Source organism: Lissotriton helveticus, chromosome 1_2, assembly GCF_964261635.1.
Source record: "Lissotriton helveticus chromosome 1_2, aLisHel1.1, whole genome shotgun sequence".
Taxonomy (NCBI): domain Eukaryota; kingdom Metazoa; phylum Chordata; class Amphibia; order Caudata; family Salamandridae; genus Lissotriton; species Lissotriton helveticus.
The window spans coordinates 427,110,620-427,128,167 of record NC_136058.1 but is presented as its reverse complement, the minus strand read 5'-3'; the positions used below and the strand labels follow the sequence as shown (position 1 = coordinate 427,128,167).

Here is a 17,548-nt window from a genome sequence, read left to right as displayed (position 1 = left end):
CCCGGGAGGGCAGAAAACTGTCTCAGACGCAAGCTAACTGCTAAAGGCATAGCAGACAGAAGGTTACAAAGTGGCAACTTTAGACTTGTTGTACACTGTAAATTATTACATTTATTTAAGCTTCAGAATCAAGTGGGGCTTAATGCAAGAGTTGTTTGATACTTTGTTGTATCAACTTTGGTTACACCATTCAGGATTTAGCACAGCTGAGGTGTCAGCATGTAACCCTGTACTCGCCAATGGGGCGGCCAAGTCTTTCCACAATAAAAACAACAGTTGCAGATTTTTCCTTGAAGAACATGTAAAATATGCTGCGCCCTGCCTTAGGGCTCGATAGACCTGCTATAGGGGTAACTTACGCATGTTTCAAGGGCACACTTGACTTTGCCATGGCTTTAAATGGGAACATCGGGCAAGCAGTTTGAAACTGCTCTTCCAGTCTGCAGTGAGTAGCTGGGAGACTCCTTTGACATTTATCACACCCAGGGTGGTGCAACCAGTGCTGCAGTACTTGGGGTGACCTTCTAACTTACATGCCCTGTTACCAGTGTACCACATACAAGGGACTGATGGGTAAGGTAGCCGATACCAAGTGGGTAAAGCCAATGTAACGTACAAGTTTTGAGGTCACGGCACTGACGCGGAGGTCTGGCTAGCAGGCCTCAGTTCTCTCTTAGAGTCTAAAAACCATCGGTCAAAAAATCCTGGGGGTGACCATACAAAAAGCTGCCTTCCTTATACTATTCAAGGGGTTTCATCCATTGGTCTGTTGTTGTGTCATTCACATTTTGCTTCAGCATCGGGCAGTGGGTCAGCCCACTCCAGCCATTGGCTTCCTTTACTGCGAGTGATTAATTTTACCTCTTGTCATCTGATTCAGAGATGCAAGAATGTCCTTCTCATGCCATGAGCTTTGCGCACCCATGCGTCTAGAGATGTACGGGTGCGTTAAGTGGCATGTGCATGTTGTGAGGTGTTAGAGGGAGTGTGCTGCAGCCAGTATGGCACTTGACAGGAGATCAGCATACCAGGTGTATTCAGTTGTACTCCCATCACTGCCTGCAGGAGGAGGACCTACGCAGGGGCTTAGTGCAGACATGTGTGCCTTGCTGCAGACAGGTAAAAGCTCTGTTCTGGTACTATGTAGCAGTTCTTTTCACCTCTCAAGATCTTGATGCTGCCCCCTTCTTAAAGTCTGCCAAGCTTTGCAAGGTGCCAAGCGGACACTTAACAAAGGCAAGTGCACCATTCGAAGAAGCTCTCTTAAATTCTTCTCGGCTGATGCCATGAGTGTTGTCACTCTATCCGTGAGAGTGAGTTAGAGAGCAAAACTGACAGCCAACACGTCGTTCACCCCTTACACGGCCATCCAGCCTGGGGCTTCATCAGGGCATATTATAGGGTATTGGGAAAGTAGATTGTCTGGATCATTAGGGTCCTTTCGGGTGCTCTAAATGGCGGGCGTAAATGCCGCAGTAGTGTTGTCTCCATTCGTCGATCTCGCAGGATAGCTAAGAATTATTCATGCTCCCAGATCGGTCCTTTACAAGAACATACTTTATATTTCGCTATGTTTCCCCTCATTTGCTTCTTTATTGCACCTTGAACCCTCCACCCATTGCTCATAAACTTTTTCAGGTGGCTTCTCCTAAGCTCAACCCTAGCTGACTCTTTTCTATGTTTGTTTAACCTGCGGGAGGAGGCCACGACCCTCCTGAATAGTGGTGGGGCTCAAACCCAATATTGGGGGTCCCTGCTCTGTGTACTCCAGCTCCGCTTCCTCTGCTCCAGCTGTACCTGCAAAAAGAACTATTGATGGGCAGAATGCAGAACAATGTCATACATTCACCCCAGTACAGAGATCTGGGTCCTAAATCCTTTGTTTTTTTGGTCACCATGCCATTCCAGTTTGGACCCAGCCATATGCAAATCAGTCTTGACCCTTCACCCAATGGGAACAGTCCAGCGCGAACTGCCAAGCCAGATCCTCCCTAGACTGGAAACAGGCATCCTAGAACCGGTTTCGGGTTTCCCCCCTCTTCAGCCAGGATAGCTTGATTCCAGTGGCATGGAGAGCACGGGACTCACGTCTGGGGTTTTCAGACCCGTAATTAGTGGGTCAAGATTTTGCGGGGCTAGTAATTCAAGATACGGAGCCACTCAGGATTGCACGTGTAAGAATTCCAGGGAGGTTACTGCTGTGAGTGGAATACAGTCCTTGTTAATGAGGGACAAGCATGGTTATGGAAACAGATCAACGCAAACAGAAGTGGAAGCCAGGAGACGTCATTAAGTGTGACAGGGAACCCAGAGAAGTGAGGATTTGAACTCAGTGTGACAGGTCCGACAACCAGGGGCTCATTTATGGGATTTTGGCATAGGGCAGTGCAGCAAGGCAATACGGTGCATTCATGTCTTTTCTTCCTGCACTGGCGCCGTTTTGGCAGCCCAGCCCCAACGCAAGGGTACCTCCGCTGCACGCAAGGTTGTTTTTGTGCAGGGGCACTTTCCTGAACACAAACAATGCTAAGAGGTGTTTTTCTCTTTGTATGTCTCCTGCAGAATGTCTTTTCAGTACGCCTCACCTTAGGAGGCGTACACACTTGGCAGCTCCCCAGGTTTACATGATTTTGTTAATCTGGGGCAGCGTCAAATTCTGTGCGTGTTACGTGGGAAAACCCACCGCAACAACCAAAAAAAGCCTCTCGGGCACAGATTAAGGCGGCATAGTGATCTGCACTGCATTGCGTTACTCATGATTTCTGAGGTCACTTAAAACTACGCAGGGAGGCTTTGTGTGGCTTCTTAAGTCGATTGAGAGCACTGCGTCATGCATGTACCCCGTTACGTGGTGCAAAAGTGACGCAGGGCTCTCATAAACAAGCCTGTGAGAGAGAACAGGCCCTGCACCAAATGCGACAGCTGCTGCACACACCCAGTGGCACATGAGAGATGCCAGGCTCTGAGCCCTGTGAGAGAGAACAGGCCCTGCACCAAATGCGACAGCTGCTGCACACACCCTGTGGCACATGAGAGATGCCAGGCTCCGAGCCCTGTGTGGAAAGAAGAGGCCAGGCTCTACATGAAGCATGTCTGGGACAAGACAAACTGCACACGCCCGGTGGCACATGAGAGATGCCAGGCTCTGAGCCCTGTGTGGAAAGAAGAGGCGGGCTCTACATGAAGTATGTCAGGGACGAGACAGACTGCACACGCCCAGTGGCACATGAGAGATGCCAGGCTCCGAGCCCTGTGTGGAAAGAAGAGGCCGGGCTCCAAATGTGACAGCTGCTGCACATGCCCAGTGGCACATGAGAGACGCCAGGCTCCGAGCCCTGTGTGGAAAGAAGAGGCCGGGCTTCAAATGTGACAGCGGCTGCATACGCCCAGTGGCACATGAGAGATGCCAGGCTCTGAGCCCTGTGTGGAAAGAAGAGGCCGGGCTCCAAATGTGACAGCGGCTGCACACACCCAGTGGCACATGAGAGATGCCAGGCCCTGAGCCCTGTGGGGAAAGAAGAGGCCGGGCTCCAAATGTGACAGCGGCTGCATACGCCCAGTGGCACATGAGAGATGCCAGGCTCTGAGCCCTGTGTGGAAAGAAGAGGCCGGGCTCCAAATGTGACAGCGGCTGCACACACCCAGTGGCACATGAGAGATGCCAGGCCCTGAGCCCTGTGGGGAAAGAAGAGGCCGGGCTCCAAATGTGACAGCGGCTGCATACGCCCAGTGGCACATGAGAGATGCCAGGCTCTGAGCCCTGTGTGGAAAGAAGAGGCCGGGCTCTACATGTGACAGCGGCTGCACACGCCCAGTTGCACATGAGAGATGCCAGGCTCTGAGACCGGTGTAGAAAGAAGAGGCCGGGCTCTACATGAAGTATGTAAGGGACAAGACGGACTGCACACGCCCAGTGGCACATGAGAGATGCCAGGCTCTGAGACCGGTGTAGAAAGAAGAGGCCGGGCTCTACATGAAGTATGTCAGGGACAAGACAAACTGCACTCAGGGCATGACTTCGGAGACCCAAGGAGGACAGACTCTTTACTGAGTGTGACAGAGGACAGTCCAAGGGTTTGCTTGAAGTTAACCAAAGAGGGAGTGAGAAAGGTTAGGTAACAGAGTGCCAATGAATACTCAAAAAATACACAAAAACTCAACACCTTATATATAGGTAAGAATGAACATGAATGCTGTTTCTGTTCCACATTAGTACAATCATATTGCACGATGTGTAAATAATCAATACCACACTTGTCACCTCTGAGACTGCAAAAAGGTTTTTCTTTAATCAATCTCAAAACAATCCACATTTTCAATTAAGGTTGTACATCTGTGTACATAGATATCTATCACAGCACTCAAAAAGGAGCTTCAAAATTAAATCTCACACAAAAAGACAAAAACTCTTCTTTGAGTACAAGACATTATACATTGTTTACATTTGTCCTGTGAAGTCAGGCAACAATGGACAATTTAAAAAACGTCAATCCACGTTTTGACGGACATCTTCAATTTACATCTCCACCTTGTTCAGGACCAAGGTTTAGATACATCTATATTGTATACCATCTTTTCCAATTTGCTCAGCCCGAGCCTTGTCGATACTTCCTTGAGGGAAGATCGTTCTCATATCTGCTGCATACTGAGATGATTTTAGATATGATACACATTTGACTAATAAACAATTTCTTCATTTTCAATAAAATACTGTACAGACAAACCCAGGGAACGGTGATGGGAACTTGCTTTGCCCTCAGCTTTGCTGGGTTGTACCTGGGCTGATGGGAGAAGCAAGTTGTCAGTAACATCAGACACTTTGAAGACCACGTCGTCCTCTGGGTCAGATACATAGATGACATCTTTTTTATCTGGAAGGGTACCCAGAATCAAGCTTACGAATTTGTCAACATACTCAATGATAAGTCCCTAAACCTATCATTTAGTAGCAACATCAACAAAACTACCATTGAGTTTCTAGTTCTGAAATTGGAGGAGGTAGGAAAAGAAACAGCAGGCAATAGTCTACTGCACACGGACAGCTGCCGCCCTATCTTTCTAATCCAAAGCATCCCTTACGGAGAGCTATTACATTCGAAAAAAAACTGTAGCACTGACTAGGGATTTCAGAAAGAAAAGGTGCATATGATGCAAAGATTTGCTGAGAGAGGGTATGCTAAGAAAACCATTAGACAAGCCAGTAAGAAGGTTGAAAAACTCAAACATAATGAATTGCTAGTACCAAAGAAAAAGACAGATGAGGATAAGGACAAGCAAAATAGATTCATTCCATCTTTTAACAACCACGCCTGGCAGGTGAAACATAGTTTAAGAAAATACTGGGAAGTTTTAAAAACAGACCCAGATTTAGTAAAACCTGTTGGAGACAAGCCAGCCATCACTTTCAAAAAAGTGAGATTCCTAAAAGACATGTTGAGTCACTGTTTACTTAATCTGGAAAGGGATAAGACTGACATCAAAGGATTTTTCAGTTGTAGAAAATGCAAGGCATATAAGTTTAGTGATAATTGCAAGACCATTAAACTATCCGAAAAACTAGCAGCACACAAAATCCTAAAACATTTTACTTGCAATACAGAATTTGCAATATATGCTCTCAAATGTCCGTGCAATTAATTCTATATCAGGAGTACTGTCCATGAGGCCAAAAAAGAGTATTAGAACATATGCAAGCTATTCACAATGAAGATCAACAATACCCCATTGCCAGACATTTGAAAAACTTCCCTAACCAGATTTGTAACCTGCTGAAATCCAGTGTGCTTGATAGTGTTCCAATTCGAGGATGGGGCGGCAACAGAATATTAGAACTAAGAAGATTAGAATCAAAATTGATTATCAGGTACAACACCCTTCATCCGACAGGCCTTAACCTTGATGAAGAACTAGCGGTACATCTTGGTTAATCATTACTGACAGAAGGACTGAAATAGTTATTAGGTGGACATCTTTTTTATTTGAAATATGTAGATACATATTTGATTTTAATCACTATCTTTTGTCTATTTGTTGCAGTATACATGAAGATATCCTTGAGACGCAGGAGAGCTATAATATCTAACTAAAGTTGCACAGTGGGAATTTTCTTTTCTTATTGTTCATTACTATTATTGTTGTATGGCAAGGCACAGTCAAAGCCACCAGCCATGAGACAGAATTTGGTACAACGTGCAATAGTAAAGTGTGAACAGTGTGGAGTGCTGCAAGCGAGGTGCACCCCAACAATAACTAATGGAATTCCTACTCCCTCTGCGCTGCTCGATGCAGCTCATTGGATCCCCTACACCCTCTGCCCTGCTCGATGCCACTCCTTGGATTTTCTACTCGAGCAGCTCTTTGGATTCCCTACTCCCTCTGCACTACTCCATGCCCCTCCTTGGATACCCAACCCCCTGTTACAATAGAAATGATTTTGTTTATGTATTATTATATGTAAGTTAGCATTTGTGGCCATTTTCTACTTGGGCACCATTTTGAAGAATCATGATTGAAACTAATTCTTTGCTATTTCTGAGAAATGTCCTTTTCTGAGTTGCATTGCTCCAGGGTTGAGTTTTGCTTCACTAATCAATCAATCAATCAGGACACTTGTGAAGCGCACTTCATACCCGTGAGGGTCTCAAGGCGCTGGGGGGGGGAGTTGCTACTGATTTAATAACCACGTCTTGAGTAGTCTTCTGAAGGCCAGTGGGTCTTGGGTCTGCCGGAGGTTGGTGGGGAGGGTGTTCCAGGTCTTGGCTGCGAGGTGGGAGAAGGATCTGCCTCCGCTGTCATTCTTCAGATGCGGGAGACCGTGGCGTGGGCGAGGTCGGCAGAGCGGTGCTTGCGGGTGGGGGTGTAGAAGCTGAGTCGTCTGTTGAGGTGCGCAGGGCCGGTGTCGTGGAGGGCTTTGTGTGCATGGATGAGGAGCTGCTCTTATTAGCGCATACCTTTCACACCATATAGAGGCCTTCTCCCACTTGTCTAGTGGCAGGGACGGGCAGAACGACCTTGAATAGCAGATAATGTGTGCCCGCTCTCAGAATTGAAACTTACTTCTTGTATTTCACTGTTTAGCTACATCTGCTTGGAAAATTCAATGATGGGCGTGCCTTCATTGGTTCTGAAATGTACATAATGTATCTTTATGCTGGATGATGTCAGTCCTTCTGCAGCACTCCTAGCGACTGGGCAGACCAGGCTCCGCTCTGAGTGTACTTTGAATAAACAGTTATTGGTTTGTATTCTCTAATGTCTGACCGACTCTTCATTTTGTGTTCAAGGCTTGAGGTGCTAAACGGGTAAATTCCTTCACCCCTCTGCGCTGCTTGATTACAGTCCTTGGATTTCCCACTCCCTCTGCGCTGCTCAATGCTGCTCCTAGGATTCCCTGCTTCCTCTGCGCAGCTCGATGCATTTCTTGGATTCGCTTATGGTTAATGGAAAATGTAGTAAATGCTGTTTTTCATTAAGATGTTCTTTGAATGCTGCTGGATTAATAAAGTGATTAAAAATATGAATATTTGTTGCCTCTTTGTCCTTAATAGAATCGAAACTTTGCTTTTCTTTAGCTAGCAAATGTATAACTTACTGAGGTATCCTCAGTAGAAAGTACTTTCAGTTTTCCACTTCAATTCCATCAAGGTGAATTTCAGCTGTGCCACACTTTTGGAATAATTTCAGAAAGTTAGTACTCTAGTTGCTCATTAGAACACTGTGGTACAGCTGCTGATCACCAGGGAGTTAACTGGCAATCTGCTGCTGGCGTTGAAAGTGCATGTTTCAGTCTGCATGCCAAAACGTTTTAATGAAATAGAAGAAGATATTTGAGAACTCATTTAAAAGGTTTTCTAATTTTGCTTTCTACGGCACTAACCATAATGTCTATTACAAAATGGACTGCCTCTTTTTGTTCCTTTTTAAATGAAATATTTTTAGGTTTATCAGTTTGATTCAATCAAGATGGCTTCAGGTGTGCCATAGTTTTGTCATAAGGAACTGTTATCATCTTTTCATTTCAATTGGCTCCATGTCCAAGAGTCCTGTAACGGCTGCCACGGCATGGTGTCCATGTTGTGGCCAGCCTGTATAGGGGAGTTCCTTTTGGGTGTGCCCACTCTGTCCCTTAAATATTTTATAGGTTGAGCATCAGCACATGCACTGTCTGCAAGACCTGCTGTAATCTTTACAAGGAGTGTGAGCCCACCTGGCTTCTTGCCATTGGTTTACTCCTCCATCATTCTTCTTTGATGGCTTCTGATTGGTTGGCACTCCTGTAACATCACTTGCGGTTTTCTCTCAGGAGGACCGGCCAACTACAGTTTGGTTACGCTGTAGTTGTATATATGCTCCTTTGGGGACTACTGCTTTTATATCCACACCGTATTACTTTTCTCCACACGGGCCCAGCGCTTCATGTTTCAGCAGGGCACCCGTTTCTACTTATTTAGTTTATTGTTATGGTCCAGATGTTTCCTCCGTGCAAGGCAGTCATTCCTGTTCCTAATCTCATCAAACGGTAACTTGATGTTTCAGCGATAAATAACAGTGTTATATAAGCTAAACAAAGCCATTTTCCACAAGAAAACAGTTTGTTTGGGTGCTACCTGGCAACATTAAATTTGATTTTAGTGATAATAAAGCATTTTGGAAAATGTGCTTATTTGTTTTGTACTATTCTTAGTCACCACCTCTTCACAGGACATAGAGGCTGGTGGTGCCAGTGTAGGATGGGAGAGGTGAGCAGGAGCCTGCTGCCAGTGCTGAAGCATTCACGGCACAGGGCTGTACGAAGCTGACCAAGACAAAGGCAGCGCAAAGCCAGCATTCTGGCATTTTCAGCACAAGTAAAGTATGAAAAGCGAAATGATAATCCATATACCACGCCCAATATGCCCAATGGCAGTACTCCATAGTGTTCAAGCTTTCGATTATGAAGCTGCGTGAGCTTGGGTCGGCTGTCTCTTGACACAGACAGTGCAGCCATTTTGGAGCAAGCAAATCAATAGCAGCACACTGTCAGCCAAGGTGAGAATTAGAGGGAAGCCGCCAAAGACGCTGGAAAAAATAGTATGAAAAAATGCCGGTATCACACCAAATATAGTTTGGAATGAGGTCACAAGGCTGGAGCTAACAGTTTTTAAAAAGTGGGCCAGGCCTGTAGTGGTTGAGGCATTAAAGATAGTGTGGATTAAAGCACCAAAATGAAGTGGGAGATCCATATTTAAAAGCAAGTGTACTTCTGTACGCGTTTTAGTAACATGAAGAACAAATGTTTCATGAGAAGAAGTGAGAGCGACTTCTTTTTGAGACAATAAAGCTCTTATTCTGATCAACTTGTTGAACTCTGCTTTCAGGGGCGGAATGAAAGGCCAAATCGAGATATCAAGCCTCCCTACTCGCTGTGAAACAGTGACAATGTACGGAATTCCAGCCAACATCCCGCAGCAAGCTTCATTATTTAAAAGCAAATAGCTACCGTTAGCTATTAGTGTGAATGTTGGTACGATAGCTGGCACAGGAATTCCATTCATAATGCAAGCTAAATTCGGAGCCTCCACATTATACGTGTCGTGCAATTAAGCATTCTTGCATACGAGTGAATGATCAGGTGTGGAAGTGCACTCCTCCCCTTTTAAGTAAACCTCTTAGCCATCCCTTTTGATTGAGTAAGTCTCACTTTCTAATTCGATTTGTAATTTAATTTAAAATAAAATGAGCTCGGGTTAGACCGATCAAAGTCAGTAAAATATGTGAATTTATTCAAAAGGGTATTTGAGCTGCCTTTTATGGGAATAGGACAATGTTCCCATTGGGTGTCATTTTTTTTTAAAATTCTTTTTATTTGCAGGATATCATTGCAAAAACATCACAGTACAGTTCAGCTCAAGAAGGCACACATTCCAGGTATACTGTATTAGCTCCAATCACCTTTTCTTCTTTTCAAATTTCCACCCAACCCCAACTTTTCCCGCCCAACTCCCCCCACCCAGCATCCCTCCCCAGGCACATCAAAGTAAGCATATTGTGTCAACTATCCATGGTGGTACAATCCGAATCCGTCTCTTAGTTTCTCCAAAGGTTTGTCGCAATGCCCTCTGTGTCCCATAAGCCACAACGCAGCCATGGCCAAATGTCTACTCTTTTCTTCTTTCGTGCACCTGTGTCTGTGTATGAGCTACTGTCCCTTGCCATCCAGAAGCGCACGTGAGTCCAAGGAAACGATATTCCCATGGCATTCTACCCATTTCAGTCATCCACAGACGCACTCCCGGTGGTAGAGTCCACTTCAGCCGTTTCAAAGGATATCATCACAGCATTCCACTCAAGAGATATAGGAACCCTTCTCAAGCCTTTGCGCTCTTCGGTCTGTAATGCCATACCCTCAGCCTTACCCCACCTCACTACTTCTGCTTTCCATACGTCTGGATCAGGTGGCCTGCTCGATTTCCACCTCATGGTAATAGCACGCTTGGCCATTAGTAGTGCGAGGTCAATGAACCTCGTGACCACACTTCTTTTACGTTCAGCGGTCCCTAGTCCCAGCAAGCTAAAGGATATAGTGTTGTACTGTCTGGTGGGGGACACTCTGTGTAGTGCAGTGTGTATTGTAGCCCAAAAATATCCCAATTTCGGGCAATCCCATAGCATGTGTATTAACCTTGCATCCGCCAGTCCACACCGAGGGCAGGAATCTGGCGCGGTGGGAAACATTAAATGCAGGCGGTGAGGCGTGAGGTACGCGCGGTGTAAGATCATAAGTTGTATAAATTTAAATTCGGGTTTCTCGAGACTCTCTTGGGGAATTTAAGAACATGCTCCCATTCCTTATCTTGAAACGCTCGGCCTGCATCCCTCCCCCACACTTCACGCAGCGGCTGCAGCGAAATCGCCCTCCCCGCACGAATACCACTCGCAATCCATTTCGTTAAATGGCTCCCTGAACCCATCAGGTATAGCATCGTGTGTAATGGGTTGACAAGTGGTTCGTCGCCTGCCGGTGCCCAATTCCGTGTGATGTAGCCGCGCACCCCTCCGTGGAGTAAGAACATTCCCCCAGGCGTGTGGTGTGCTGTGCAAAAGTCATTGAATGTCATCATCAATAAGCAATAATCGCGCCTCGGTTAGACCTCATTGGCTATGATACTGCCACTGCGCAAAGCTATCGAATGTCATCATGTGTCCATCATTGAAAAAATCGCCCACTTGCGACACCCCGGCATCCGTCCATGTGGTGAGCGCCCGTGTAGACAAAATTCCCGTCCCCAATGGGATCCCCAGTAATGGTATTGTGGGAGCGTCGGAGGAGGTGGGGGACGTGTATCGCACAGCTCTCCTCCAGCAGGAGATGGCCATCTTGAGTAAGGGAGGAGCTTGCCCACAGATCGCCGCGTTGGGCAGCAACAGTGTGTGGACGGCACCCCTTCTCCTGTCTTCTTCAGACATGCCTATTTCGTGCAGGTTGCGTCCCGCTAGCCAATAGCCAGCCACTGTAATTGGCACGCATAGTAATACGCCAGTAAGTCAGGAACTCCCATCCCTCCAGCCGCCGTGGGTAGCTGTAGCTTCGCCAAACTTATGCGGCGTGTGCCCCGTCCCCAGACCAGCTCCGTTAGTATGGTATTCAAGGTTCGAAATACCGCAGCTGGGACCATAAAGGGCAAGTTCGTAAAGTAGTAAAGGAGCCTCGGGAGGACTACCATCTTAGAGACGGCCACCCTGCCCGCCACTGACAATGGTAGTGCGGTCCACAGCCCGACCCAGATTGCCCTCAAGCATATTTGTCGCCCCTCTGTAAATCTGTATCCCCAGATAGCGGAAAGTAGTCTCCGCCATTTGGAAGCTGTGAGGTGGGAAAAACAAGGGATCACTTGCCTCCAGAGCAGCAAAACAGTATCCATGGGATTTAGACTCGCTGATCGTAAGGCCCGAGAGTGCACTAAAGTCTTCAAAAAGCTCGGGGATGGGATCCAGTCCCCCCTTTAAGTCCCTCAAGTAAAGGATGATGTCATTGGCGTATGCCGACACCACATGTGTTACACCTCCCCTCTTGATACCTCTGTACCGTGCTTGAAGCCGGAGTTTACACAGGAGCGGTTCCAGTGCCATAATAAACAACAGCGGGATAGTGGGCAACCTTGCCTCGTGCCCCTCGCTATAGCCAATTGAGGTGAGATACATCTGTTCGTGCGGACCCTAGCAGTGGGGCGGGTGTATAGTAATCGGATCCAAGCAATGAAGTCAGCCGGGACCCCGAACCGTTCCAACGCCGCAAACATATAATCCCAACGAAGGGAATCAAATGCCTGCCGCAGGTCCAACGATATACAGCCCTCAGTTGTCACGGGTGAATGCTCGTGAAGCATGAGTTGGCTAAGCCTCCGCAGGTTCATCGCCGTGCTTCTGCCAAGCACGAAACCACATTGGTCCGGGTGGATCAGGCCCGGGACATATTGCGCCAGTCTTGTCGCCAACACCTTGCTCAGTACCTTGTGATCGGTGTTCAACAAGGACAACGGTCTATAGTTAGCTAAACGTAAACTGTCCCTACCCGGCTTAGGCAATGAAACAATCAGGGCCTGCAGCGTAGACTGCGGTAACCCACCCGCTTTCTTCGCTTCGTTGAACACCTCGTGTAGTCGCGGGGCCAGCAAATCTACATACGCCCCATAAAACTCAGCCGGGAGGCCATCGGTTCCCGGGGTCTTGTTCCTTGGGAGTGCTTTTATTGCCTGTCGTATTTCCGCGACCGATATAGGTCGTGCCAAGTCGTCACTCTGGGTCCTACCTAGGCGCGGCAGCTCGATTCCCGACATGAACTCTTCAAATGCCTCATCAGACATACTTCGATGTGGGCCGTACAACGACTCATAATATTCACGAAAGGCAACGTTTACACCGAACTGTGTCGCCACCAGCCTCCCAGATTGATCCATAACCTCCAACACAGGAGTAGGGTCCGGGGCATCTCGCAATATCCGGGCCAATAGAGGTCCGGATTTGTCTGCGTGGGCATGTTGTCTACATGTATATTCCCTGTAATCCAGGACACGCAGTTCCTCCAACAGCTCGGCGTGTTGAATGTGTGCCTCCTGCAATGGCGTAAAAGGCAAGTTCGTGCCCGCAGCCTCCCTCTACAGCATGGCCAGACGGCCCTCCACATCACTAAGCTTCTCCATGACCATACGCCTCATACCTGTTCGTGTGTTCAATGCCTCCCCTCTTATATACACCTTGAAGGCATCCCACTCTATTTGGCGTCTACTAGCCGAGCCATCATTTATGTGTAAATGTTGTGCGATGTGTTCCGCCATGGTAGCTTTAAAAACGGTGTCCTCGAGCAGGTCCGGGGACATACGCCACGTCGGTATCGGCGTGGGTATCTTGCCCCATCTCAGCGTGACCTCGACTGGATTGTGGTCCGAGAAGGTCTTACCCATGTGTTCTGAGCCTACCATCTCCCCCAGTAATGTCATGTTGCAAAACATGTGGTCTATTCTCGTGTGTAGGCCATGGGGGGGGGGGGAAAGAAGGTATACTCTCTGTCCGTCAAATGCATGCATCTCCAAATATCTGCTAGCCCCCAACCCGCCGCCCACTGAGAAAGCGCTTCCGCCTGTCGCCTGCTTTCAGTAGCCTGCAGTGGCGGGTGGGACCTGTCCAGCGATATGTCCAGGACTGCATTAAAGTCCCCTCCAATAATCCACACATTCTCCGACCAGTCAGCTATCACTCTGTTAAGCGAGGTCAAGAAACCCCCCTGTCCCACATTCGGTGCATACACACAGCCAAGCACAACAGGGGAGCCATCCAACAATCCCCTGACAAGCACATACCGGCCCTCAGGGTCTAACCTCTCCTCCATCACCTTGAAGGGGACTGAGTTCCTAATCCATATCGCCGCTCCCCGGGAGAACACAGAATAAGTAGTAGCAAATAGTTGCCCCTTCCACTTCTTGAGCAGTTTCGCACCTTCATCCCTATTCAGATGTGTTTCCTGTAAGTATGCCACTGCAATACGTCTCCTATTCAGTTGCGCAAGCACCCTATACCTTTTATGGATTGAGCTCATACCTCTCACATTCCAGGTGCACATTTTGTATTCGCTAAGTGACCCCATGGCCGTTTGCGACAGTTAGGTTCAGTGTATCCAACCATGTTACCAACTTCCCAGTAATTGCTGCCGTGTGTGCCCCAGTTACTAACAACCCCAAAACATCAAGGTCCCCATTCAAAGAACTATGAGGTCCAAACACTAGCACCCAACTGGGGTGACAAGCAAACAGTACCATTGCTGCGCCCTGGGGGTGTGGTCCCGCTCTCCCTCGCCTGGGCCTCGCCGGAGTCCTTACGGCGTGCCCCAGCGAGTGTCCGTACCCCCGACCCCGGTTAGCCCGCCCAAGGTCTTTCATGCAGGCTATACATTACCAAGCGGTGTCTTCCGAAGTCCCGTTAAAGTTCATTCGCCTCTTGTGCAGTTATTTTCAGAAAAAGTTGCAGGCTGTCCGCAGAACCAGATACCTCCGTCCTGGCATCAGAGGCGCTATCTAGGACCACCGCGTCGCCCACGTTGTGTGCAGCCAGTGCGGCCTCCGTCAGCAGAGCCCTCTCCTGTGTCCCCCTCAGTCCCGTCAGGCCGTCTGGTCCGCTCGTTATCTCCACCTCCTCGTGTGCTGCACCCTCTTCAGGCCTCTCCTCCCTCCCGCGCGGCGGGTCGTCCCTCAGCTGTCCCTCCGCAAGAGGGTCTTGCGAGCTGGGCGGCGTCAGCGTCACCTCCATCCACTCCGCCGCCTCCTCAGCCGTGTCAAAGAAAAGTGATTTGTTGTTGTGAATTATTTTCAGGCGGGCTGGGAACAGTAAGGCATATTTCAGGTTCTTGTCCCGCAAGCGTCTCTTCACATGCAGGAACGTAGACCTGGCCCTTTGCACCTGGGGGTGAAGTCTGGGTAAATCGAGATAGTCTTGTCCTCAAAGCGTATAGGCGCCTTCTCTCTTGCCACTCGCAGGACTATATCCCTATCCTTGTAGTTGAGCAGGAGAGCTATTAAAGGACGAGGTGCCGCACCCGGCCTTGGCGGTTTACCTGGTATCCTATGCGCCCTCTCCACGCTGTATAGGGGCGTAAGCACCTGCGGCCCTGCAAGGTTCCTCAACCAATCCTCTACGAACTGCGTCGGGTTCCTCCCCTCACTCCGCTCCGGAATTCCTAGTATTCGCACATTGTTGCGGCGCGCCCGCCCTTCCGCATCGTCCATCCTCGCCCATATTAGTTTCAGCTGCTTCTCCATGTTTTCCATTTTCGTGGAATGCTCCGTCTGTTGCGGGATCAGATCGTCCAGGGCCAGTTTATGTTCCGTGACCCTCTCCGCCAGCTTGTTGTGATCAGCGCGTAGTAGGGACATGCCAGTCGCCATTTGGTCCATGCGCGTTTCCATCGCTTCCCTGGAAGCCCGTATCTCTGACAGGATAAGGTCCAGTTTGGCCTCCTGCGATGTCTGGCCCGTTGGAGGCACCATCTCTACATTAGACGAGGCCAGTGGATCTTCTGAGCCAGTAGACTGTTGCGTTAGATCAGCGCCCCTCTCAGGCATCTTGGCCCTGTTCCTGACCATGTTTCTCAGCAACTGGATGGCGGCGTGTGCGCCCCCGGGGGGCAGCGTTCCAGCGGACAGCAGGTCGTGCCTCAGGCGTCCCACCTGCGCCGTTCCCGACTCTTCTACCGCCAGTGTTCCGTGTGCTGGCGGAGTGGTGTGGTATCGACAAGTCGCTCACGTGGCGTGCCTACGGTGGTATTAAGCCTATAACAATAGGCCTGGCCTGCGTCCCAGTGGTGGTTGGTCGCACCGCGGCCAGGCGAGAGTGGCACACAAGTACTGATCCCTTGTCCTGGCGCCGTCCGGGGCAAAATCGGCCGGCCACGCGCCTCCCCACCGGCACCTCAATGCACGTAATCGTGTGTGACCACTGCACTTCAATGGGGTCCACCCCTCACAAGCAGGAAAGCCAATGTCCCTCCGTCCGGCTCCCCGGGGGATCCCGTGGTGGCGTGTCCTCTCCTCCCACAGACCCTGCAGTGCTCCGCAGGTGCGATGAAAGCCTCCTCTACTCCACCAGTCCCAATGTATGTCAGCGGTCGCAGCCGCTCGGCCTCCGGTACCGCTAGTATCAACCAGGTGGCGGGGGGGTGTTCTCCCAGACGCTATGTCTCAAAGCCGGTCTCCAGGCAGTGAACAGCACGGCCGCCTCTCCGCCCCTCACCTCCGCAAGAACCGGGCCCTCCTCCAACGTCGTAGTGTCTTATCCTCTATGGCAGACCTGCCCCTTATGTGCGTCTAGGAACGTCCTGTTCTGCTTGCCCCGGCAGCTCCTCTAGTCCGCCATCATGGTTCACCGGCGTTAGTGCGCACCCCCGCATCGGCCCGCAGTCCTCACCTCCTGAACCGCCGTGAGCCGTCGGGGAGCTGTGAAAAGAGCGGGTCCCAGAAGTCGTGGCCTCCGCTATGCTCCGATGCTCCTCCGCTCGCCGTCTCCGACTAGGCACTTCCCAATCCGTCGCACAGCAGTCAAGGCCGTCGCCTCCCCGTCTCCACCAGGCTCTGCCCGGCAGGGCGGCTCCGCGCTCTGCAAGTGTCTCTCCGGCTGATTGCGCAGGGAGTGCACTCCAAGTGTCCTGACAGGGTCCGGGGTAAAAGCAGTGTCACCACCCCACCTCTGCCGCCGATGTCCCGACAGCTCCGCCTATCGTCCGCTCAGTGTTTCCGGCAGGTCGCTCACTCTGCGGCCCCACAGTTCACTCGAGGCCGCGGCTTCTGGGCTGGTAGCAGGCCTCTTCCGCCTCGGGTGCTTCGGCGCCTTGTAAGTTGTTGTGCCGGGTGCTGGACCCCGACCAGGCTGCCCACGGACACCTCCGTCTCATGCAGACCCGGGCGGGTCGTCGGGGCCATCAGGGTAGCAGGATATTAAGCTTGTATTACCGGGCAGAGGACGGAGCTAATTCAGCAAGCGTCCGCCATGATCGGCTCTCGGCCACGCCCCTCCCATTGGGTGTAATTAACCACATTTCTAAATGTATTAGCATTATGCAGAAAGTGATAGCCATAGTGTTGGTAACAGAACAAGTCAGCGTAGTTTGCTGAATCTAAATATAAATCCTCAGCATGAAAGGTAGCATAATATTTCAAATCAGAAAAGAGAGATTCAATGGCTTGGACATCCCAATCATCAGATTGTATGTTTTGTTTCACAACATCTCCCATTGAAACACAAAGTACATTAGGAACATTAATCACCTCTGTGGGTCCATGAGTTTGAAATTTTACAGCATCTCATACAATAACATCTAGCACGGGCTAGGCTGTGATGTTGACAAAAGTCTGGTCTCTTTTCATGATGTGTGATGAGGAGTGTGGGGCCAAAGTTCCATCAATGAATCAGATTTTTGATCGTTCAGTTATATAGTGTCCATTTACCAGACGAAAAAATACCATCACAAATCCAATCGACATGAACAAAAAAATGGAGATGAGAACCAACCAGATGTAAGTCCAAG

General features: G+C 49.4%; 1 protein-coding gene and 1 pseudogene across 1 annotated transcript in view; one reads left to right on the top strand and one right to left on the bottom strand.

Annotated features, from left to right (window-relative positions):
* LOC144807526 (uncharacterized) overlaps positions 1–17,548 on the top strand; it is a 350,873-nt gene that overhangs the window by 89,615 nt on the left and 243,710 nt on the right. The gene's annotated exons all lie outside the window — the stretch shown is intronic.
* LOC144808095 (U4 spliceosomal RNA) lies at positions 11,098–11,163 on the bottom strand (annotated as a pseudogene).